Source organism: Thermobia domestica, chromosome 2 (assembly GCF_964235325.1).
Source record: "Thermobia domestica chromosome 2, izTheDome1.hap1.1, whole genome shotgun sequence".
NCBI classification, from domain to species: domain Eukaryota; kingdom Metazoa; phylum Arthropoda; class Insecta; order Zygentoma; family Lepismatidae; genus Thermobia; species Thermobia domestica.
In genome coordinates, this window is record NC_137455.1 from 52,676,873 (window position 1) to 52,702,862 (window position 25,990).

General features: G+C 35.8%; 1 protein-coding gene across 3 annotated transcripts in view; it reads right to left on the reverse strand.

The window, feature by feature from the left end:
• Positions 1–25,990, reverse strand: part of LOC145672130 (sodium- and chloride-dependent glycine transporter 1-like) — a 102,329-nt gene that overhangs the window by 72,130 nt on the left and 4,209 nt on the right. Inside the window, exon 1 of one of the 3 annotated variants that reach the window (XM_081741445.1) lies at positions 10,595–10,726. The exons of 1 other annotated variant lie outside the window; for it this stretch is intronic. The gene's annotated coding sequence lies outside the window, so the exon portion shown is untranslated. Of the gene's footprint in view, positions 1–6,908; positions 7,276–10,594; positions 10,727–25,990 lie in introns of those variants that run through there. One more of the 3 variants, XM_081741434.1, reaches the window with a different exon arrangement.

Below are 25,990 nucleotides of genomic sequence, written 5' to 3' on the forward strand. Positions count from 1 at the left end.
ATTGGTTTTTGATTTCAGTAGCAAATGCATTGATAAAACCTAAGGTGAGGGGTGTGCAACTTGGAACAGAGGCGGGCACTAAATGGCGTCGCGGGCCTCATTGTAGGTATATAATTTTTACGACTATTGAATAGTATAGTATTAAGTGATGGAACATGTTCACCGTAATTTACGCCACAGTAACACACAACTTCTGTTAAACTGGTAACCAAAATAATGTATTTACTCACTAAAGAGGAGCAGAATAATGTATTTGGAACTTTTGTCTGTAAATCTAGCAATCCTTATACCGAGGGAAATTTCCCCCAAGTACCTGAGCTTTTAGAAAAATTATAATAACATAAAATTATATTAATTATTGTTTTCAATAACTGACCAGCGGGCCGGAAGACAGGATTAGGCGGGCCACATATGGCACGCGGGCCGGCTGTTGCACACGGCTGCCTTAGATCAATCGATGTAGCATCATTAGCTTACATAATGATACAAAACTGGGTGTGGAACTCTGTCGTAATTTACAGGAGTGCTCAGATATGTGACAATCAAGCGGGGGTAAAGAAGCATAGAATGTCATGTGTGTGATCCGGAAGAAAAGTCAAGAATGCAGCAACATACATTTTATATATCTAAGAAAAATGTGTGCAGCTCAGCAAGATGAGTAGAATTTGTGTACGTTGTCAAAAGAAGTGAACCGTTCTCTGTGAGTGATTAAATTTAGGTTCTTCTAAACTATATATACCAAAAACATGTATACTATCAAAACATTATACATTATTTGTGACCAGTGGCGTATTTAGAGGGGGGCTTCCGGGCTTAAGCCCCCCCCCCGAAATCTTACTATAGTAAAGTATATGAAATATCTTGCAGAATTTTCACATTTTCAGGCAAAGCCCCCCCCCCGAAAGTTAGCAAAGCCCTCCCCGAAATAAAATCGTAAATACGCCACTGTTTGTGACGTATTGCTAACTTTTATCATTTACCATTAAAAGTAAAGTTTAATCAAAGAAACGAGTAAACACTATTTATAACAATGGTAATCAGCAATAGAGTTATTAACAAGTACGTACGCGCAATTATAATAAAACAGAAACATTTGCCTGTAGGTATCAGCGTGCATAGTAAATGAAAATACATATGAGCCTCATACCCTCACCTTGTTATTATGAACAATCGCAAGCTTATTCGTTATGAAATAAGCTTGTCATTTCGAGGGTTGGCCAATAACTACAGCCCCGTACCAAACGTTATACCTTTGTGCATAATTATTTCAGTTTAAGCCCTTGTACACAGAACTTATCTACATAAGATTGATTTTCTTTAAAATTGCACTTGATTTCTTTAAGATTTTCTGACAAAAATATTTACTCATTATTTGTGACTACAAAAAAAAAAAACTTATTTTATTAACAGTTATATCTCACTTCCTGTTTTATACCAAGTAAAAAAAAAAAAAAAAAAAGCGAATGAAATCCAAACTGAAAACTGAATAAAAACGTTGTTTTACACCAAATTTTGCATGATAAAAAATGTTTTTTTTTTTGAAACACTAGTTACAGCATATAAAAAAATATAATGTACTTACAAATTAATTTAGTAGCATTGTTTCATGGTAGTATTTATGGTCCTTTTTTTGTCTTCAAACTGTCAAATATACAGTAAAACCTGTGAACTTGGCCACCTCTCTAAGTTGGCCACCTGCTTATCTTGGCCTGGTTCGTGTTGAACCTGCATTTTCCCATAAGACATTCGTTACTTATTACTCTGTAAGTTGGCCACCTGTCTATCTTGGAAGTTGGCCACATTGAAGCAATGTTTGTCCTATGATGATAATGGTAAATTTACCTGCGAATCTTGGCCACGCAAAATACCGTTTTGTTATTTTTCTTAACTCTTTCTTATTCCCATATGAGAGGCAGATGTTCTGTATTTGTGACTAGACACAAAGAAACATGGATTCGCACGATTTGTTCTTGGAGGTCAATGGCCAGAACACTATCCTCATAAAGGGTTGGTGAAGGAAGATGTGAATATGAAGAAGCACGTACAGGAATTCAGGAAATGGTTATACGTATTTGTTTACCCTGTCTGTTTTGAAAAAAAAAAATATTAGCTATATCAGCTCCTTTCATCAATGGGGAGCTTTAGTAATTCCGGAAAATTCTCAAGGTTAAAGCTAACCATGTCAATTGTCAAGTATTGGCACCTGACGGCTTGTGGAAAGATAGCGGAAGTTTTGAGATATGAATTCCCGGGAGCAGGAAAATTCGGTGTAGGAAAATTCGGTGTAAGAAAACTCGGTGTAGGAAAATTCGGTGTACAGAAAATTCGGTGTACGGAAAACTCGGTGTGGGGAATGTTCGGTGTAAAGAAAGATTCGTTGTAGTAGACAGTAGTATTTATTAAAAACTTAACTTTGAGCATAAATGAGCGTATTAGTTTTAAGTTCAAACTTTGTGTAGAGCGTACTTTTACTGTCTGCTATACCAAATTTTGAAAAATTGTGATCGTGAAATAATTTGAATTCTAGATTTCGACGGATTTTAGCATTTCATGGCCCTTACATGACGAGAAATTTGTTTATTGATGTCCGTTTGTGTGATTTAGCGAAGCGATCATCGATACCAATCGACATTTCATTTAAAACTTAAGTTTTTATGCTGTTTTGGAGGATGTCTCCTAGAATTTTATATTAAAAAAAAAAAAAAAGTAGGTTACTAGACGGGTAAAATTGAAAATTGTAGATTTTTCAAAAATGTTCTGACGATTTTATGTATATTTTATAAAAAAATATTTAAATTTAAATTCTTCAAAAACGACATAGTTTATTTATGTTACTCAAAGGTGTAAAAATAAATGCCTCAACTAAAGTATCTACTCCTGATTGGAGGAGAAGTCAATAAGGAGTCAATAGAGTTGCAGTACTTGTTTACCTTAAGGCAAACAAACTAAAGTGTCTGATTGGAGGAGAATTATACTATTTGTACAAATATTATATGATAAAACCATCCTGCTTTATATTGCCCTTTCCACTAAGACTTTTTTGATCAATATATTTTTGCATCTCACATATGTATATGCAGAGTGATACTCCCGGATTCATTGGGCTCTAGAATTTCCAACTAAAGTCCGGTTTTCATGCGGTTTGTTGCAAATTATCAAGGGAGAATGGGAGGTTTATGGGACTATGTTTACTGGTTTAAATTCATCCGGGGTAATATCGAGCAGGCCGCAAGAAAAACAGCAAATATTCGCCATTGTACGTTACAGTTCGAATGAGATATTGGATATTTGAAGCGAAATTGAAGAATACAAATTAAGTGTTAGTGAGAATACAAATTAAGTGTTACTGAAATGAAATGAAATCTTGTAAGTTTTATGTCCAACAACATCCGCCAGCGGTGTCCGATGCTTCCCTGCCTTACTCAGAAGAGATCCTGTTTCCTGCAATTTATTCACTAGCGACCATATTATGTTCCTGTTTGGGGCAGAACGTGAGGCAAAGTTGCGTGTAGCTGCCTTTTGCGTAGCAACAACAGATCCCGGCCTTTAAAATCTTTTTAACGATAAAATAACGTTGCTCCAAAGAGTACATTATTGTAACTGCGTCCTGATCATATTGGTACAGTAGCACAGCATAATTCTCAATACGAAGGCCCAGTTTCCTGTTTCTTATTGACCGTCGCGAGGTTACCATCTAACGAAGAAACTCAAATCTCCATACCGCACCTCACCTAATTCCAATTCGGTACAGTGGCGAATATTTGCTGCTTTTCTAGAGGCGCGGCCTATATTACCCCAAATGAATGTAAACCAGTAAGCATAGTTCCATAAATCTTCCAACGTTCCTTGATCATTTGCCACAAACCGCATGAAAATCGGACTTCAGTTAGAAAATCTAGATCCCCAAATGAAATCCGTGAGTTTTAAAAGAATCACCTTGTATATGTTCTTTGATGTACTATATAGGAAAGGTGTTTTTAGTTGTTCCTATAACTATTCTCTGAACTTATAGTTGTAATTGTTTTATTTCTGACAAAAAGTGTCAGCTTCATTGTGTGATGAAAAGTAGTTTATAGTAATACCCCGCAAAAGACATGCAAGAGGTATTGGACTCAAGGCAGAAAAATAAATTTGCTTTTCTTGAAATGGGTAATAACATTTTATTCGTTACATTATATGGTTTTCGTTTTCACAATATGAAATGTCGTAAATTATTGTAAGTAGTAATATTCAATATGTATTACACCGAATCTACCGTACACCAAAATTTCCCCACACCGAGTTTTCCGTACACCGAATTTTCTGTACACCGAATTTTCCTACACCGAGTTTTCTTACACCGAATTTTCTTACACCGAATTTTCCTACACCGAATTTTCCTAGACCCATGAATTCCCATAAGATTTTCTTAAAACATATTTTGCTACGAAGAAACAGTTGTAGCTCATTAACAAGAAGTAGTTAACTACATAATTAGAACGCTAAAAAGAATAAAAGAAGTACGTTTAGAATGAACCACGATGAATAAGTATAATAACTGATTTGCTATTTTTTTCGAAAGATATCTACAGAAAATATTTGTCACTGTCGAAAAAAGACATATAAACTGCACATAAATTGTTCAATTTATAATTTTGCTTTTTTTTGTTTTCAATCTGAAATTAAATCTTTACGTCCCACGTTTATGCCGGGTAGGCTAAAGGAGAAGGTGACGGAGAAATGAGTAAAATGGTGAAATGAAGAAAGTGGTAGGAAACGGGAGGACCCCGATGAAACCCACGCACACGGTATCTGTCCACCTTCAAAGTTCACTTGACGCGAGCTGGGATCGAACCAGAGACCCCATGCATCAGAAGTGAAATCTCTATCACTGAACCACTGCGGCCCCTGTTTTCAATCTAAATAACTCAGTATGCTACAATATCAATTTCAATAAACTGCGTGAGTATGTTTCTATTTTATGGTTGTTTGTGTTATTGCGCTTTCAATCCGAATAACTAAGTGCACCAGACTAGTTTTCAAGAAGATAAAGGTACATATATTAAACATACTGTAGTACTTTTTCTAGTACTGTACATTGTTATGATTACTCTATATACATTATTTAAAAGTAGCTATGCTGCCATTGCTTATTAAAATTTTACAATCAAGTAATACTAGAAATTCTGTCTTTAAAATACATCAATCACACTTATTTTCTGTAAGTTGGCCACCTGTCTAAGTTGGCCACTTTTCAATGGAACCGATGGTGGCCAACATAGTCAGGTTTCACTGTACATAAATCGCAGTAAATTGTACAATGTGCTGTCACAAAAAAAAGTATACCATGATATTTTCCGATCAGTATGAGGAAGAGATACCATACTACTATTAGATCGATATGGTAAAAATCGTATTTTTTAACACTATTTTACTGTGAATTATTAATTATATACATAAACTTTGTTATTTTAAATGACTGAAGCGAGGTAATCTTACGATGATGTTCTAAAAGCTGGTCATTGGGGGGAAGGGGGCAGGAAAACATTTGAGGAGGCCTGGCCCCGATGCCCCCCCCCCGTGGATTCACCCCTGCATATAGGTCTACTTGATTAAAATATATATGTATTTCTCAATTGCCTCCCTGCCCACCACAAATGACGCAACTGGACTATGCTATAAGTTCTTTTAATTTTATTGAAAAGAAGGAAAAAAGCGTTTTACGAAAAAAAATAAAAACGTAAGCGTGTTAGAAAAAACGTAAACTTTATGGGAAAACATTAGATCTGCCAACTTGAGGTAAGAGGAGTTGTTAATTTAAAGAAAAGCGCTATCATTTCAGTCAAAAATGATGGATTTTAAAGTGTTAATGCAGCTAATTCTTCTTCTTTTTTTTTTCAAAACTAAATGTTGTAATGTTTCCTCATTTTTCTTCAACGAATCATTGGCGAAAATTTCTGCATAATTTTGGGTGGGGGTCTTTCAGGCATTTATTTCGTTACCATATATCATCTACAAGAAATCAATAAGTACCACTACAAACAGAGTGACTCAAGCAAATTTCTCGGGAGCTTGGGCCCCCTCTGTTCCCAGGGTCATCGTCCATATGTGCAATACATATACAAATTTTAAAAAATTCAGTTTAAAGTCTCACAATTATGCCATTTAGGCTAAGGGAGACGATGATTAAGGAAAGTGAATGTTGATAGGAGAACTAGTGGAATGATAATGTGGAAGGAAACGGCAGTATCCCGAGAAAACGCATGGACACAATCTTGTCCACCACAGACTTAACTTGGCCGCTGATTGAGCAAGTGACACCACGCACAGTGCTCTTCTACTGTCACCGTATCCTCTTAGGAATGAAGATAGAAGTCGTGTCGTGTGTACAGTAGGCTATATCGATATGTTTTTAGGATACAAGTTTTCATTCACAGGCCTATCAGGACCATACCCCAAAATTTTTAGCCTTAGTATTCGTATTTTGAAAAGAAATAGCCTTGTACGTTCGAAAATACAATAGTATATCATATAAGTTTACAACATAGCTTTTTAGTCGCTTATGTAATGTTGCGCCACTGTGTTCATTCAGCAATTTATTTCACTATTCCTTTCCCATTCACTACAGTATGAGAAGACACGACTTCGATCTCCGGAAGGAACATTATGTTGTTTATGTTCTGAGTTAAACACACAAGCCATCTCATGCAGTGTCGGTGCAGAACAGGAGCATTGAACGAAAACAAAGGAATGTCCTTTGGCGTACAAGGTATAATTGAAACACGTGGATCTTCGGATTTCATTCCGTTCTCACAGATTAAAAGGCCTTGCTGCCATGTTCTTACAATCAGAGGTTACTTCACGGGAAAATTAAAATAAACTACAGTACTTATTCAAAAAAGTTGTTAGTAGATAATATTTTTACATACCTGTTCTTAGTTTCACGCTTCGGATAATATCCAATCTTCCAAAATAACTTTCGACCTGGCCAGTTTCCAATAGAGCACGCCCGTTCTGTTTGAATCATTTACAACAGCAGAACTTAAAAAGATGTGAACGAAGCACGAGCTCTCTGCTCTCAACTGTGTGTGTTGGAGAGTTTCTGTGTGTAACACGATTTCGTGCTCTGACTTCCCAATTTTGTTTGATTCCTATTGGGTATTGGTGGATCTCTGCCAACAACGCTCTAAGCGTTCCTTTAATTGTGTGTTGCCTCTTTTTTTTATTCTTTGTATATGTAAATATAGAAAAAAGCTTCTAACACACCTTCTTACAAGTTCTCCTTCAAATATAGTGGCGGATGTACAGGGGCGGCGCTTCGAAACCGTAAGTGAGACAATAAAATCCCATTTAAAATTTTGATGTCTCCACTTTCATTTTAAAAAAAGTGTATATTAAATTTTAAAAATTACCTATAAAAATGATATTATGTGCAGAAAAAGTTAAACCAACAAACACACTGGGGAAGTACGCAAATGACACCATAATACATTGGGATTTTTTTTTATAGTGTCTACGATCTGACAGCTACAAATTGGGAATTGATAAATATGAAATTAGTTTTGTTCGTCTCGAATAATTCGAACTATACGGTACATGGCATAGCGTAATGAAACAAATCATAAAATTGCAAGTGTAGAATGCACCGGCTATAGCTAGAAACGCAGTGGCGTACGTGTAATTTGTCATCTCAAAGAATGGGAAAAATGAAATCAACATTGTGTGTAGTATGATGTTTACATTTCGTAGTATTTAATACTTCATCTAAATAAAAGTTCGATTTATCCTTGTTTTTTGCGTAGTTGGCATTTTCAAGTTGTGCTTCCGTTTGCAAGTTCAATTTTCTGTATACCAGAGTTTCTAACTTGATTTTTGTTTGAATGTACTATTTAAATACAGTATTTACTGAGTTATTAGCAAAGGACGAAACTGATGACGTCATAGTTGCAAGTTTCCAGTTATGTCCTATAGCTGACAAACCTTAGACAATAAAGAAAGTTTTCTCTCAGAATTGCATGTTTTGGTGCCTTCTGCATCCTATAGCAGTTTTGTCGTTTTATTATTATTATTATTATTATTATTATTATTATTATTATTATTATTATTATTATTATTATTATTATTCTAAGTACAAAATATGACCCAGAAGTGTAATTATTATAGGAAGAAAAGCAATATTTCCAGACAAATATTTGTAATACATATTGATGGGTACTGACGACACTAGAGGGGGAGTAAAGATGCGGGTGCTCCCCAGTGGCAATGTCCGTCTCCTCGACTGCTCTTCCAGACATGATGTGATAAAACACAGGTCAAGTAACATAAAAAAAATATTATTCTTGATATAAAAAATAAATCTGCCCCTCCGATCCCCCCCCCCAATAAATAAAAGATGCGTCATCTCTGTTCGGGGTACTATTAAATAGTACTACCTAAGTCAGGATGGGGATTTTTTTTTCTAGAGGCTACACTGACAATGCCCATTTCCCATAGGGCCTCATCTAATGGTTTTGAATAGATCTAATTTTACTAGTTATTTTAAAGTTATTAGTTAAAATAATTATATTACTATCATATGAGAATGTAGAACACCATATTAAAAAAAAAAAAAAAGATAAGTAAGAAAAATTGTTATTCATTTATTTTTCTTACTATATTTCAATTTCAATTTCTTCATATAATTCACATTTTTTCACAACAAGCCACATTTTCCAACTCTGAAGGTCGCAAATTCCCCACTCCTGACATAAGTAGATAATATGTAACTGGCTGGGCCAGTCCTAGACAATTTGCCGCTACGTCCAATGGCATCATTTAACCCCCTTTCTTCAGAAAGAATAAATCTTAAAAGCCACAATCAAGTATGCTACCCCATCATGAACAACAAATGGGAGGGAAAGTGCACTCGCACTCAGAAAGGCCTAAACACTACAAATACAATCTCGTTGTGTCTGTGTTTCTTTAAATAATAATAATATATTATGTTAATGAAAGACAAAGCAAACACACTTGCAGAGGAAAAATGATAACAGTTTTTTTAAAATAGAATTCAATATCGAGCTTGAATCTCAATATAGCCTATCAGTTTGCAATTCCAGTACAACTAGCTCTTTTATCCTTATTTCTTGATTTTCCTTCTACATTTTTTTTAAAATTATTTAAAAAAAAACTTGTTTCCACCTTCAATGGTAAGGAATTTGCTTGTGAAAAAAACAAGACTAGTTTTTATATTAAAATTATGATAATTAACTAAATGGAATAGGTGTTCGATACTGTTCGAGAATTGAGTTCTTGTATTTGACAAAAATCAAGCAATTCATGCTGGGATTTGTTTGACCATTGCTTTAGCAGGCCCGTAACCAGAAGGGGGCTAGGAGGGTCTGGACCCATAAACTTTTCGTGGCCCCTCCAGATCTTAACACAAAATGCTATTATTAATACAAAAAACACAATTTAGCTATTTGTAAGAGAATTTTTAATGACTTGTCCCCCCTAACATATTCTTGTCACCCTCAAACATCTGTGGTTGGTTCCGGGCCTGTGTTCATGTGACAAACTAATGAAAAAAGGAGTATACAAATAGAAGGTCAGTTTAGTAAATTTAATTAGTCATTATAAAGTCTGTTTCTAAGAAGAAATACTTATTTTAAATAATATAGTTATGACAGATTTTGCTGCCCCTCGAAACTTACCGACCCTTGCAAATGCACGTGTTTCATATATGGGAAAAGCCGGCCCTGGTAACTGGATTACGACATCTATCATGCTATATCAAATCATATATTTAGGGTCTATATTTTTCGTTCACGATCATAAGCGTTTAGGTTGAAACAATACTTTTTCAGATTAGCTAAAATTATCTTATATGTCATTCCATTATAAGGCCTGAAAACCGACAAAATATATTATAAAATATGGTTAAAGGCATATATCTCAATGCACCCAGACATTTATAATCACAATGTACTGAGAAATCCCTTTCCCAGATGAAAAATTGTCATCACTGATCTGATAGTTATACAATGAAATTAGTCAGTTCTGGATCATTCTGACGCAACATTTGTTGTTTCAGATTGTCTTTAGTGTGAATACCTTCAGGATTTCTTTCTAAAACTAGAACCAATTAACGTGGGGAAGTTTCGATTTACTTTTGACGATTACACATTGCTAGAGACAGAGTGCTTTGAATAACTTGGACCTCATGCAGAGTCGTTCTGACGGGTGATTAGTGCCATACTAAAGAGTTCGACTAACATGTTTCCTGCAGTAGTCAGGCCTTTAGTATGACTCTAATCATGAGTCAAAACGACTCTGCATAAGGCAGTTTGTGTTAAGGTTTATTATCCCGATAGCACAGGTTTGTTTACTTTCCGCTTTGAAACTTACAGTAAATTGATTTTGACATACATAAATTAAGGGGGTTATACCGTAACGGTTCTCGTCAATGCAACATAAAATATGCGTTTTAGTTTGCGACATAAAAGGATCAGTTATAACTGATTTTTGTTCATTTTGTGTTGCGTAATTCTTGTTAATATTTGCAAAGCCTGATACAGAATAAGGTCCTAAGATATGCTATTCTATTTCATGGTTCCGTTAATAAAAACTAAGTTACCTGCGTATAAACTTGCCGCCTTACAACCACACATTATGAGAAACATCCACCGTAATTCACGAACGACGTGTACTAAATTCTCAACGCTCCACTCTTTTCGACTTTCTTCTCTCTGAAACACAAGGCCGTACCGGAAGGAAGGATGAGTCAAGTCAGCCCCCTCGAGTTTTTCTAGTTTACAAGATATAATGGCGTTGTACGTCATGTCAAGTCCTTGTAACAAGTTTATTTTAGACATGTCTCTCCTTCTTTTTTTCTTTCTTTTCTAATGGCCTTGCAGAGATGTCTTCATCAACATATTAAACACGCATGAGCAAAACATTCTAGGAATCCGCATGTCTCTTAATTTTCATAAGTTTTCCTTCTGCTTTGCGGAAAACGCTGATTCGTTTCATTCAGTAACGGCACTTGACGGAAGTCACATTGGAGAAATTTTTATTTGTGAGAATTAGTGTTTCCCACCTAATCTAGACGAGACGGGAAATTTCACAAGTTTCGTATTAGGTCTCAAACAGTGTTTACATTATTCTTAGAACACAATTTATTAGTTGATAATGTAATTGTACGAACATAATGAAGGGAATTTATTAACGTTTAAAGATACGCAAGTCGTTACACAATATACTCCAATAATAAATGTGTTTAAATGTTATCAGAGATGGAGTCAGGCCGGTAGTTAGCCCAAAAATGTAGGGGTCAGGGGCAGCTGAAGTTAGTGGGGGCCCGATCCAACCATATTATAGTTTATTTGCAAGCCTACCGTGAAAATTTTAGGGGGAGCAGCAAAAATTTAGGGGGCCCAGCCCCCCTAGAACCTCTGGATACGGACCTGGGTGGAGTGAGTCAGTGGGTCGTGGGTCAACAGGATGTGATGGGTTTTGGTGGCTGGTGATTCAAAGTGGTTCAGAGTGGGTCACGGTGGATGGTGGGTTAGTGAGTCATGGGTCAATTTTTCATTGACCCATGCCATCTGTGGTTGTTATATCACACGCTTCGCGATCTCTCGTGACCTGGTAGGATTCTAATAGCTTCCTAGTTGAAATTAAAAAAAAAAAAATCAGGACATAAATTTTGCACATAAATTTGGCAAACGAGACCAGAAAAAGTTCGAGACGAGACAAGAAAAGTTTTTCGAGAACTGAAACCAAACGAGACGTCAAAAAAAAAAAAAAAAATCCGTGACAAGACGAGAGAAAATTTAATTTGTCGGCTTGGCTCCTGGACAATGCTACTGAGAATTACAGAAAGCAATAACAACTTTTAAAAAATATATGAAGGATTGTCAAAGTTTGACCGAGCAAGCATATAAAACGTGTTGCACAGAGTACGAACCACATCGCTCAGCTCAAACATGTTTTATTAAAGTTGTTTGTATAGTTTATATTCAAAATCACTATTTTTTTTTTCATATAAGAAGAATAAATATCCACCGGGTCTGGACACCCCCAAAACTTCGTAACTCAACATACATTTTTACACTTTCTGAGTCAAATACTGATGTAGCATAAACACTTATTTGATCTTACACTTCTGTACTCTTTTATAAAAACAATCTATCATTTTTTTTCTGAAAATAAAGGTGAAAGTATTTTACAACGGGTGCAGAAGAATATCCGTTCAATACTATGTAGAGATATACGTAATGACTTGTAGTATCCTCCCCAACAAAAATTTCTGGGTGCGCGCCTATCGTTGCTGTTACTGTTACCTGAAATTGAGAGCCCATTTTGCTCAGAGGTGTCCCCCACCAAGTCTTTGGGAGCAATCCTTCGAAATTTACTTCCCGCCCTAAAAAACAAGTAGTAAATAAAACTGGAGTAGGTTGTGACAAAACCAAGGTAACTTGCTTTGCAGACTATATAAATTTTATTCAATTTCAGAACTTTTTGCCATCCTTAAAAGCATCATTGTGATGTAATTAAAATTCAATTGTGTCATTTTGAATGAAAACATACTGTATGTTCCCTCAAACATCTCATGGGCGCAACCTTCGACCTAAAAACCTACATGTGGGCACCCCTTTCTTTTGTACACCTAGGTTATAAATGAGACATGGCCCTACAGTTTAAAGTGGAATACGAACCACCGTCACTCCTTCAATGGTTTCCCATCGGGGGGAAGGGTTGCTGTGTAGATATACTCAATTTGTAACAATGCGCGCAGCAAGAAATTTTGTTGTAAGTGGTCCAAGTTTTTTGGGGGGAGTTCCAATGTACAAGCCACAACGTCGAACCTGCACCCGAAAACGCGATAAGTAGTTGTAAAACACTTGCACCTAATTTTCAAGGAAAAAAAAAAAACAAAAAACAAAAAACGATAGAACTAGATTGTTTTTATAATAGAAAGAGTAGGGCTTACAAGTGAATTTTCATGCTACACTAATCATTTCCCTGTTAAAGAAATGTATTTTTATTCAGAACGTCTACAAATGTAGTATGTTGAGTTAGAAAGTTTTGGGAGGAGGGGGTCCGGACCTCACCCTCGTGGGTGTACCCTGGCTAGTACTCATGCAATTGTAACGTCTCAACTGGTTTATGTAACACCATTTGTATATAACAGAACTGGTGTTAACAGAATATCCCACTATTTTGTGTTATTATTCACTAATTGGAATATGTACAGTATGATACTTTCTCTATTTTATTACAATATTTCTCCTTTAGCCTAACCGGCATAACCGTGGGACATAAAAGTCAAGATTTCATTTATTACAATATAATTTGATAGATTGGTTGGTTTTTGGCTTCTCATTCAGTACCGACGCTGTATGAGACATCAGGCCAGTATCCACGGGCGCCTAGGGCGAGTCGAGCCACCCCTAAATTTTTACTGTCCCCTATAATTTTAACGGTAGGCTCGCAAATGAACTATAATATGTTGAATCGGACCCCCCTAACTTCAACCGCCCCCCCCCCTATATTTTTGGGCTGGTTACAGACCTATGAGACATGCTCCTACAGTTTAAAGTGGAATCCGAACCACTATAATGTCTTTAAAATTCAACATTTTTCTAGCAAGAATCGAACCCGGGGCCCCGTACACCAAAGGTACGCACTAGCCATTAGACCCGTAGGGAGATATACACAATAATTTGAGTTTCACAAGAACTGTTTCCTACGTACCTACTTCATTCATCGGTTAGTTGGAGAATGGAAATTAATCCTACTTCACACATTCTTGGGAAAGCCAAATTCGATACCACACTTTTGGTTTTCAACACCAAATTATTTTAATTTTATTTTATTTACTTTTTTTTTTCTTTTTAATCCTTTTCTACATGACATTTCCGTTTAGCGAAAAAATAATCAGTATTGGAAATCCTCATATGGGAACTTGAAAAATGAATTAAAACTTGAATTTTTAGATTTTTCACTTAATTCCGACGAGAAATAAATACGTGTCATATATGACACACTATGCAGTAAGGTAAACTTTCCTAGAAGTGTGCACCGAATGGATCTTGCTATATATATCACTTCATGCAGTAATATCTATGCTATACTATAAGCATAGCGGATAGAATCTAATCTATAAGGCTACTATATCTATACTATATTCTGAGTTCATTGGGAAAAGTGAGCACAATGTTTCGAAAAAAAAAAAAAAAATCACTGACAAAAATCCACTGCTTCGCTAAAACCACATGTCAACGTTTAACCGCCAAATACAACTCACAAAGAACATGCCAGATGACACCAAAATCTCTTATTCATACACGGCAATATCTCACATAGCAGACGAAAACAGTCATTTGGCGCCTTTGATAAATCACACAAAAGCTAAAGTGAAAAAGGAGAATGTGCCATATATGGCACGGCATGCAGTAAGGGGTTGAGTATGTTGCATGAGGTTGGAAGGAAGGAAAATTTTCTTTCTGTATAAATCGTTAAGATAAGGTATACAATCAAGACATTTGTGGAAACAATCATAATAAACAACGAAAAAATGATTTTTTTTTTTTTTTTTACTATTTTATTTATTTCCGAGTATGAATTCTGCTAGGTACAGGACATAAAATTCGGAGTACAAAGCTTGTTTTGTGCACATCGTAAGCAAGTCATGAGTAAACGAAAATTTAAGTGAACAATCACGAACAAACCATAAATAATATTAAAATGATTTCCTTTGTTTTCGAATACCAAATATACGTGAAGTGGACTATGACTATTTTCTCTTCTATATAAACAGTAATCAATTGAAATTTCACCTGAATAATTGTGAATATATTATGAACACTGTGCAAATAAATTGAAATCAGTTTCGTCTACTGAAATATCAATTCTCCTATTTTCCAAGTTATTTTTCCTCACATCTTGCAGATAATACTCGCTTCTCCTTGCTTTGTGAGTATTTACAGTAACCTATCAATTTCATGGAAACAGTAATATTTTATGGTGTTGGACAACCTTTCGCCCTGAGACTAACTCGGAGGCGATGTGGAATGGAGTAATACAGCATCTGAATGGTATTAAGTGTAATGTTACACCATTCTGCGTGCAGTGCGTTCAATCAGTTCCGTGAGGGAAGGAGGCGGAAATATGTGAAGTATTCGTGTCTCTAAACGGACCACTGATGTTCAGTTATGTTCAGGTCCGGAGATTGGGCGAGACAGAGGAGGTGTTCAACTTCATTCCGTTTCTGTTCTAATTTGCTTTAATCTCATAGTAATGATAATTTTACTTAGCTTAGCTATCTGAGATAATACACCTTGTGTGTGTTCCGTTAGTTCATTCTGCACACTGGAGCTCATACAGGCCTATTTAATCTTCTTGTTAAGTTTATTAAGTACTCTTGTAAAACTGGATCATAGCTGACATTACAAAGAAGTGAACAGGACGCATGAACAATGCGCTGATGGATAAGTAAAGCTGATTGGATCGATAAGGTTACAAAACCTTTGTCTGACATTTTTACCACACCGTTTTCTGTTCCTGACTATTGCCAAACTGCATAATCAAACATTTTACAACGAAGATACTATCAAGTACAGTCGCGCCATGCTCCTAATTATAATAAACTTTACTACAAAGTACTAAAGTAGGTTACTACGGTTGCCGCCTGACTCTTGCCAACCCAGATATGTTACGTGTTTCTATTAAATAGATAAGTATCTATGTATATCTGGTATATGATTTACTGCTGTTCACCTACGCATTCTTCTCTCGAAAACATTTCGATTATAGTAGGTTCACAGTGGCGGCTAATGTTAGTGTTGCAGCGTTGCGTAACGACCAAAGTATTTCAAGAAAAAAAATATTATTAGCAATAGTAGTAAAGAACAGAAAAAATACTTTCTAATACTCCCACATATACTTTAAATAACATATTTTTTACTTCTGTAACTCCGTTCCGTTAATCCGTTTTAGAAAGCGAAAAACAAACACAGAGTCTTTAATTTATATTGCGTTGCAGCGAGCATACAACGACCAGATTCCTTCAGCGCGGCAATTGGAGCGAATGTTAAGTCTCTATTTCCTTATCTCAGAAATTAAAGGCTCTGGTCGTTGCAGTGCTTCTGCAACACAGCACAGTTTCCAGTGAACGAGAAGGTTTTTCACGCTAAATAAGATTTTTGAATTTTATTTCAGTACCGGTACCAATTAATAAATGGAATTTGTTTTTATGCATTCATATTGTTAAATTACGGGACTAATACTGAAGGAAATCAATATAATGATAATTAAAAAAAAAAGTGATTGCAGAATTACAAAATAAGAAAGAAAATATGTAGTAGAGTAGAAAACAAATGAAAGTAGACCCGCAGCTACAAGTTAATTCTTATCTTATTTAGATAATGAAGGCTTCTTCTACAGTTGTTTATGAACCAAATATTAGTAAGTCAATATATACAATCCCCCAGGGGAGGATCCAGGACCGACTTCTGGGGGGCGGTGGGTTGTCATACTACTACTTAGAGTTACTTTTAAAAGCTTCAAACTCTGGGATTGTTTTTATTTATATATATAAAAAAGAAAGTTTCCTTTTCTTGGGAGGGGCGATCGCCCACTGGATCCGCCACTGCAAACCCCCCCTCTGTGGATAGTATTTTAGTATATACATATTTCTTTTATAAAATAAGTATATTTTATACTCTTGATAATTTCCACATAAAACTGTATGATGGGGAATGCCACATTGAATTTGGGACTAGTTATCAATGCTCAGGGGCGTAGCCATGAGAGAGGTCCACCGGGTCCGGACCTACCAAAAATTTCGAAACATTTGTAGACTTTCCTAACGAACTATACTTGTTTAACAGAGAAATGATTGATGTAGGCTAAATATTTTATTTTACGCCTCATCATGTACTCTTTCTTTTCTTATAAAAATAATCGTTCTATCCTTTCTTCTAAAAATGTAGGTGACAGTAATTAAGAATTACTTATCGTCTTTTCGGGTGAAGTATAAAACAGGTTCGATTTTACGTAGACGTATTGGACCTCCCTCAAATACTTTGGACCCCTCCTAGCTAAAATTTCTGGGTGTAGAACTGGCAATGCTGTTTGTTTTGACGCTCTTTGCTTATGGTTTCTGTTATATGATGATCCTACATCTGGCGAGTCTCAAGGTTTACTTTCCAGAATGTATGACATTAATAAGCATTGTTTCGCCTCATGTGGAAGTATATTGTGTTCATCGTGCATTGCGTAACAACCAAGGAGATGATTTGGAATGTAGTTTTTTTCTTTTACACACATGTGTGTGTTGATGTATGAATATGTGACATTCGCAATTCATATACCAGTACTTCTTTTGTATCAGCTGTTTTGGTTATTAGTTATTAGATTTAATTTTATTGTGTGTGCTTTAATTCTGTAAATAATCTAAAAATTCTGAATGAATTGTATACCATGACTTCTGTAAATAACTTACAAAGAAGTACCCAGCTTTTAACTGAGGAAAAACTTGTAATTAAGGCTTAGACAAAACAAACAAAGGGCAATTCAGGAGAGTGTTCGAAAAAAAAATCTGGTTTAAATTTACAGGACATCATATGGCAGTAATGTTGTTTGCACTAGATATATTTCCACAATTTGTTTTAAATTTTCCTAGATAAACTGTGAATAAAGTGTGTTCAATGTACATTTTTTTATAATACTAATCTCAGGTACGAGCTCTCTTCAGTCTATGCTGATTTGCTGAAGGGAAATTCGGAACACTGTCAGGGACTGAGTTTGCTAGAATGAATTGTTCGCAATAATCTAGAAAAATTATTTAGTGAATCTACAAAGCTTCTGAAATTAATATTAACTGTACCTATGGCGTCAGCAAAAGAAGCTAAAGAATTCACACTTTCAAGGGATTGAATGTTCCAAGAAAGGTAATCACCATTGGTTATGCTTTCCATTGAAAAAGACCTGACAATAAGAATACCAGAGTTCAACCAGCATGTACAGGCAGATTTGCTCCAATCAAAGGGATAGGTGCTGACTGCCACGGGTGCTGACTGCCACAGCCAATTATTGGTGCTGACTGCCACGACTGTCGCTGATTGCAAATATGAAGGTGCTGACTGCCACGACGGCGTGCTGACTGCCACGAGCCTGGGAGAAACTGTATTTGGAAAGAGAGGAATTAATCCCTCATACTAAATTTATGATTATTAATTAATTTAGTAGGGATTAATTTAGTAATCATCACAGCAAATCTATGTGGCATCCTATAAGTTACAAAGTTGCTCACTAAGTGGAACGACATACACTTGGATGTTTATAAAGGATTTGTCTTTTCTGTTATATGTACAATTTGCACATTTCATTGTTTATATTAATTGTTTTATTGTATTATTTAATGGATATGATGGTCTGAAGCCAGCTGACAAGGGAAGTTTGAGAGAAGCACTCGCCTGCAGAGAAATAGGCATGTCATTTGAAGGACCAATTCATGCTGATTACAACAGGTAATAAAACTCCTGTACGTTGACAACTGTTCGAGATATTCAGCTTGGAAATTTATATGAGAAAATGAGTGGATACACGTTTCAATGCGTTAAGTATTCTCACCCATGGCGAAGCCTGATGGTTTGAAATTGCTATTGCTTGATCGCTGGGGTCCATTCGCAGACAAATTGTCCATTATAGGTTGCATGACGGATGGCAAAGACCTAATGGTTGAGAAGATACCAAAGAATTGCACACGATTTGTGCAACCACTTGATGTGTTTTGATTCCGATCAATCAAAGATTATAGCAGGAGATTTGTACATAGTATGAATTTTCTTCATCTGGACGTTATAATGTACCAACGAAATAATCAAATAAAGTTCGTGTCCATACGAATCACTTCCGATCACCGCGATACATAGAATTGTTTCAGTTTGCGTTCTGCAAGGCAGGTTACGAACAAATTATAGGCCTATAACTTTTGAATCACTTGTCGAATTTGCTTTTTGCTTTAGTTCTCCGAACTGTTCTCTTGACGGATGCAACACAATTGCACATCTAAAATGTTCATGGTGCAAGGGAGTATTTTGCCTGCGTCATTTATTCATAAAACAGAAGAACAACAGTGATCAATTTTCATCTCTAACAACCTATGATTATTGTGAACAATGTAATGACTAATTGTATCTAACAAACCCGTTAGTTATTGCGAAACACTTTTTTTCTGTTACTTCCGATAGCTTTCAATTCGTATGTCAATATTCGTTACTAATTATGTTGTACTTAACGCGTATAAATGCGTATATCCTCATTTTCTCATATAAACTTCCAAGTTGAATATCTCGAACCGTTCTCAACCGTACAGGAATTTTATTAGCTTGTTATAATCAGCATAAATTGGAACTTCAAATGGCATGCTTAATTTCTCTGCAGGCGAGTGCTTTGTCCTGAACTTCCCTTGTGAGGTACAGCCAGCAGTGCTTTTTTGATGGAACTTTCAAGAGCTGCTCAAAACAATTTGCGCAGCTGTACAGTTCATGCTGACATAGAGAGTTCAAGTGAGAATACATAAATCGTACCAATTTTGTACGCACCGCTCCCTGACAAAACTGAAAGTACACTCATGTCCAAAATTATTGTCGCATATCTATAACTGTCTTCTTGTAAGAATATAATTTGATAATTTTGCAGAGTACTTTTAAAACTTATATTATGTGTATAATCAGGAAACTTATATTTGTGATAAATTTCATAGGAAAAAAATTATAAATACGAAAATCATAATGAGTAAAATAAAATGTAACTAAATGGACAAGAAAATTTTATTTTCGTTTTATTGTTCTTATTTACTGCTCTTTTGACATGAAATTTACCACATACTTGTCTTTGCCGATTATACACATACTAACATTATAAGAAATACCGGGCGATTTCGTTATCAAATTATATTACTAGAACAACATATTTATAATCATGTGACAATAATTTTGGACATGAGTGTACATACAGGGACCTATTTACCTTTGTTAGGTGTTGGTGTGAACAACACGATCCTAAGGACCTAATTTCTTTCATGCTTCTTGGCATCCGGTAATGTTACGCCTAGCAACTTTCTCTCAGGCTCGTGGCAGTCAGCACGCCATCGTGGCAGTCAGCACCTTGATATTGGCAATTAGCGCCAGTCGTGGCAATCAGCACCAATAATTGGCTGTGGCAGTCAGCACCCGTGGCAGTCAGCACCCCACCAATCAAAGAGAGCAGAATGGACTTACTAATTAAATAAGGTGATTAATCGGATAAATTGTTCTGCATTTTTTTATTTTTTAAAAAACAAAATTTTATTTAATTTCACATGTCACATAGCATTTGCATATAAAGTTATGCTGATTGGTCAATGAGTCCACTTTATGTCTTCTGTCTCCGATCGTTCGTACTGCAACACCCGAAATCACAACCCATCGGCCGCCACTGGGTTCAGTATTAATAAACTTGCGTAAATATACTGCTTGGTTAGCAGACAATTTTCTAGTATTTAAAAACGATTAGATTTCATCTTTCTCAATTTTCAACTTTGTTATTATTATGAGTTGATTCTTTCCTATTTGTTATCATTTTCTTCTTGATAGTGTTCGATGATTATTATTGTAACAGTTAAGTACCTTTAGTGTAGGTAAGTGGCAATAGTTGTAAACCATCGGTTATCGCTTCGACTCATTTCACCAAATATAATAGTTTCTTGTGAGAAACTGTGCACTGCCAGAGCTAAACGGCGTGACAAACATCTTGGCATTTGAAGGAAGCGCTCCCAGTTCCCTTTAAATGCTGCTAGCAAATGAGAGGCCAGCGGTATTGCCACATTTATTTTGTACACATCAAGGTCTATCCTCTGCCACCTGATCGCGCTATAGTTCGTCTGCTTAGCCATAGCCACAGCCCTTAGCACTCGGCAACGTCGCGTCAGAGCTTGCGTTTTATTCGTTTAGCTGAAATGCCAAGATGTTTGTCACAGGCTTTAGTTCGTTCAACATTAGAAATTAATACTAGGAATTCTTTAGTTTTCTGTTTTGTAGCCACTTAATCCAAACCACAGTAGGAGGGCAGGATGGCTCAGTGGTAGAGCGGTTAGTTCTGGTTCGTGTGGTCCCTAGTTCGATCCCCGATCAAGTAAGTTTGTGGTGGACAACATCATGTCCGTGGGTTTTCTCGGGTACCCATTTCCTCCCACATTCTCATTCTACTCTAATTCTTCCATTATCATTCATTTGCTTTAATCATCGTCCCCCTCAGCCTAACGGTCACAGGGGCGTCATTTAGGGAGGGCAGAAGGGGGCAATTGCCCCCCCAAGAGTTTGAGGAGTGCATATGCTTTAGTAGATTGTCTCCTAATACACTAGTACAAAACGTGAGATTCTTATGTCAGTGGTGCTCTTGCCTCTCCCAAGCGAAGTCTGAAATGACGCCTCTGAACGGACACGATGTTGTTCACCACAAACTTACTTGATCGGGGATCGAACTAGGGACCACACGAACCAGAACTAACCGCTCTACCACTGAGCCATCCTGTTTGTTGAACTGAAAGATTTCACTTCATTTTTCAAACCACAGTACCTATCGCGGGGAATCAGTTCTAGCCACTTAGCTGCGAGGAATCCCTTCGATGTATGTTTGGTTTTGTTAACAACATATTTCTCTCATTTACTTCTTTCGTAAGTGATTGAATAATAATAATATTAGGTCCAGATATGCTTCTTTTGGCAAATACGGATGGATGGAAACCGGATGATTATTAACACAAAGAACAAAACATAATAGACGACTAGTTAGATCCCATGGGCACGTTTCACGTTACAGAAAGATCAGGATTATAAAAGTAATTTGGAAGATGATAGTAATATAAAGAAGCAGGCAACAATCTGTTCTTGGTATCTTATGCGTAAATCACAGAAATAATGCCCCATTTTAATATATATATATTGTTTTAAGAGAGTCGAGAACACCAGTACATGGTGTAAAATAATTTAAATTTTAAGCGATAAAGATTGTGAAGTTTTCGTCTCTGATCATAACCCAACTACGTTTATGTTTTTTTGTTTTTTTTTTAAAAAAAAACTATACACTGGCAACTTGTGCGGTGGTGGAAACTGCAGTCGACCGTACGAATTTTTCCATTTAAGACTGTGCTTCTTCACGAGTGGCGGACTCTGAGAGTTGCTCGAGACGGTTGCGCTCGAGCAAACGGTAGCGGCAACTGTTTTAGTGGAAGCAACTGCAGTTGCCCCGCACCAAAGCTCAAATTTAAAGCAATGCTTCACAAGCGGTGGCGCAACTCAGTAGCCTCGTGTGAAAAGGTCATAAGATTAGATTTCGAATGTAGTTCAGTAGCTCGCTCGTCATGTTCTCTTCCTCCAAGTTTGAAACCATTGATATAAGGTATACACATAATATTACACATTTAAATGCATTTATTATTATTTAAAATATTCGCAATATCATCTTGGGTTCTTGAATCCTCTCCCCTTTGTTAATATTCTGTGTGTGCAAGAACTGTAAATATAGATCTATTATACATTTTGTCACTTGTACTGAACATACATATAATAACTAAATACTATTACATATAATAACGCCGTAAACAACTCACAAATGGAAATACGGTAGCAAGGCACTAAAGCCAATAATGAAAGAATCCATTCCAGCACTCGCTTGGTTTTGAGGACCGAGGAAAAACGTAGGAAGAATGTCACTCAACATAGCTGGACGTGGTGAAGTTGCGTTTCGTATATTTTCATTTCGTTTCCTGACAGGAAATAGGTTCATTTCCTCTCCTGAACCAGTTTGGACACCTGGAGTAAACCAAGTTCTCGCTCACTCGGAGGCAGAGGTGAGCACACTGCGTGTCTATTTACACGAAGCAACTACAACTTTTTTATTTAATTTTCGAACATTCATAACTTCGCTTCGCATGGAGATAATGCAATGAAAATTGGTTGCATTACTAATCTACACCAGTATAGCAGACAGGGCCGTCTTTACCATATGTGCGACACATGCATTTGCACAGGGTGGCAAACTCTATCATAACTGTGTTATTTAAAATAAATATTTCTTGTTGGAAATAGACTTAATGATGATGGTAGTTAAATTTACTAAACTGACTTATTTGAAAAAAAAAAATGAAATGAAATCTTTGAGTTTTACGTCCCAGGGTTATGCCGGTTAGGCTAAAGAGACGGTGATGATGAGTAATGAATGAAATGGTGGAATGAACAAAGTGGGATGAAACGGGAGAACCCCGAGAAAACCCACGCACACGGTGTTTGTCTGACTTATTTGAATAGGCCTACTACATTTATAAATCATGTTTAGGTCGCATTAATTTAAGATAGCATAGACAGTGCTAAAGCTAATGGTCAAACAAAATCCAGCATGAATTGCTTGATTGTTGTCAAATACAAGAACGCTATTCTCGAACAGTGCTCAACACCTGTTCCATTTAGTTATCACAGTTTTTTTAGCTTTGTCTTTGTCACAAACAAGTTCCTTACCGGTACCATTAACAGTGGCGAAGCGTAATCCCACAAGTAGGGTAGGCCCGGCAAATTAATAACACAAATAACATTTAATGTATCATAAACTGTTTAATATTACAGTCAGAATTATATTTTCCTTACTAAGTTAAACAAACAAAACTACCAAATCTATTTATTTTAAACAACTTTCTTAGCTGTATTTCCAACACTGTTTAGAGTTGAATTTATGTGAATGTATACATAGTAGTTTTTGTTGTTGTTTAATTTAACAAAAAAGAATTAATATTTATATAAGCAAAAGTAGACGGAAAGTAGTCTATTATTATTATTATTATTATTATTATTATTATTATTATTATTATTATTATTATTATTATTATTATTATTATTATTATTATTAAACAAATATTTACATGAGGAAAACACGCAATATATATTAATGGAATATTCTCATTTAGCTCCACTATAAATATTTTGAAGTGCAGTTCATATTTTCTTCTGTCTGCGATTTGCAGGGGGGATGAGGGGAATTTCCTCCTCACTTGCTGTTTTCATATTCTGCATATTTGAAAATGGAGTGAGAGTAAAAGAAAGTACATTCTTACAGTTAGCTGTCAAATTTCTTGGATAAGCATTTGTTACTTGCATCTCTCACTTTAAACTAAGTACAACATTGCATATTTTTAGTGATAATGGCTTCACTAAAAATATTCATGCTCAGAAAGAAATTCATTTGAATCAACGCGAGATGTTTAATATTGTATTCTATGGAGTGGCATATCTAAGGGGGTGGATTCCGGACTTAAGGACTCACCGAACTTTTATTGCAATTTTTTTATTGTTTTATATATATTACAGAATTTTCATATTTTCAGGAATAAAGTTAGCAAAGCTCCTCCAGAAACAAGCAAAGACCCCCCCGAAACAAAATTGTAAATACCCCACTGATTCTATGAAATGGAAAACTCAACTAAAATTACACACAAATATAGTTATTTTATTCTGTATGATAGCGTTTGGTAAATTTATACATGTGTTTAATGTAAATTTATACATTTGTTTCATGCATCAGACTTATATTCTACATGCTATTATGGACCATGCCCCATGTAGAAAGAAAAACAGCTACTTTGAATAACTCCTGAGAGTACATACCTAAATTAAATAAGTTATCACTAATAGAAATACATAATTCTACACAGAAACTTCTTATTCTATGTTAAGGAAATAATTTTATAACATATTAGCATTGAAAGATGCCTTCAACGCTAAAACTAAACTCCCAGAGGCGAGCCTTCGCACCTTCCCAACAATGCGTTCAATCCCCAGGCATAATAGCTTCGCTCCCGGAGCAGCATAACCCATAAACCTGTCTAGCTAGCTGGCGAGGCTCAGACGGAAGGGACTCTGAGTGTTTCCAACCTACTATTTTGTTACCGAAAAGAAAGCGAAATTTTGAAGTATTGACTTTATTTTATAAGAAACTAAAGATAAAGAAAATATACGATAGAAAACAAAGTGCCGCAGAGCCTCATAGTACGCTTCGCCACTGACCGTTAAAGATGGAAACATTTTTTTTTTAAATCAACATATATATATATATATTGAAGGAAAATCAAGTAATAAAGATAAAAGAGTTAGTTGCAGTGAAATTGCAAACTGATATGTTGAGACTGAAGTTCGATATTGAATTCTATACCATCTTTCCTTTGTAGGTGTGTTTGCTTTATCTTTCACTAATATAATAATTTATTATTTAAAGATAAAACAGACACAACGAGATTGTATTTGTAGTGTTTAGGCCTTTCTGAGGGAGTACGCTTCACTCCCCCCACCCTCTTCGTTATTCATGACGGGGTAGCATACTTAAAATCATGGTTTTTAAGATTTGTTCTTTCTCGAGAGAGGGGCCAGCAAATGATGCTACAGCACGGGGCGGCAAATTGCCTAGGGCTGGCTCTGATAGCGGACCTATATAAAGTTTCCATGTTTAAGCTCAAACCTTTTAGGTGATAAATAGTCTATTTTACCTTAAAATAAGCTCATATATGTTAAAAATTAAATATAATTGATAATCAATCACAACTAAAACTAAAATAGAGAATTAAAAACAGTAATAATAATAATAATAAAAATGTATTGGCAAACGAAACTACTTGTTATGAATTCACAAGTACAGAAAGTATAGGACCATGTCTCTGCACGATCATTATTTACTTTTCGGATTGAAGTGACAGCCAATATAAAAATAAATTTGAAAAATCAAAGATTTCCAACCAAAAAACAGATTTTGTACTAGCTGTGTGGCTTCTTTTTTTTGACAAGAATGCCTGCAATGGAGTAAAAAAAATAAATACTGTATTTCAATTTCACGTCCTACGTTTATGCCGGCTACGCTAAAGGAGACTATGATGAGAAATGAATGCAGTGGTGAAATAGAGAAAGTGGAAAAACCCCGAGAAAACCCACGAGCACGGTGTTTA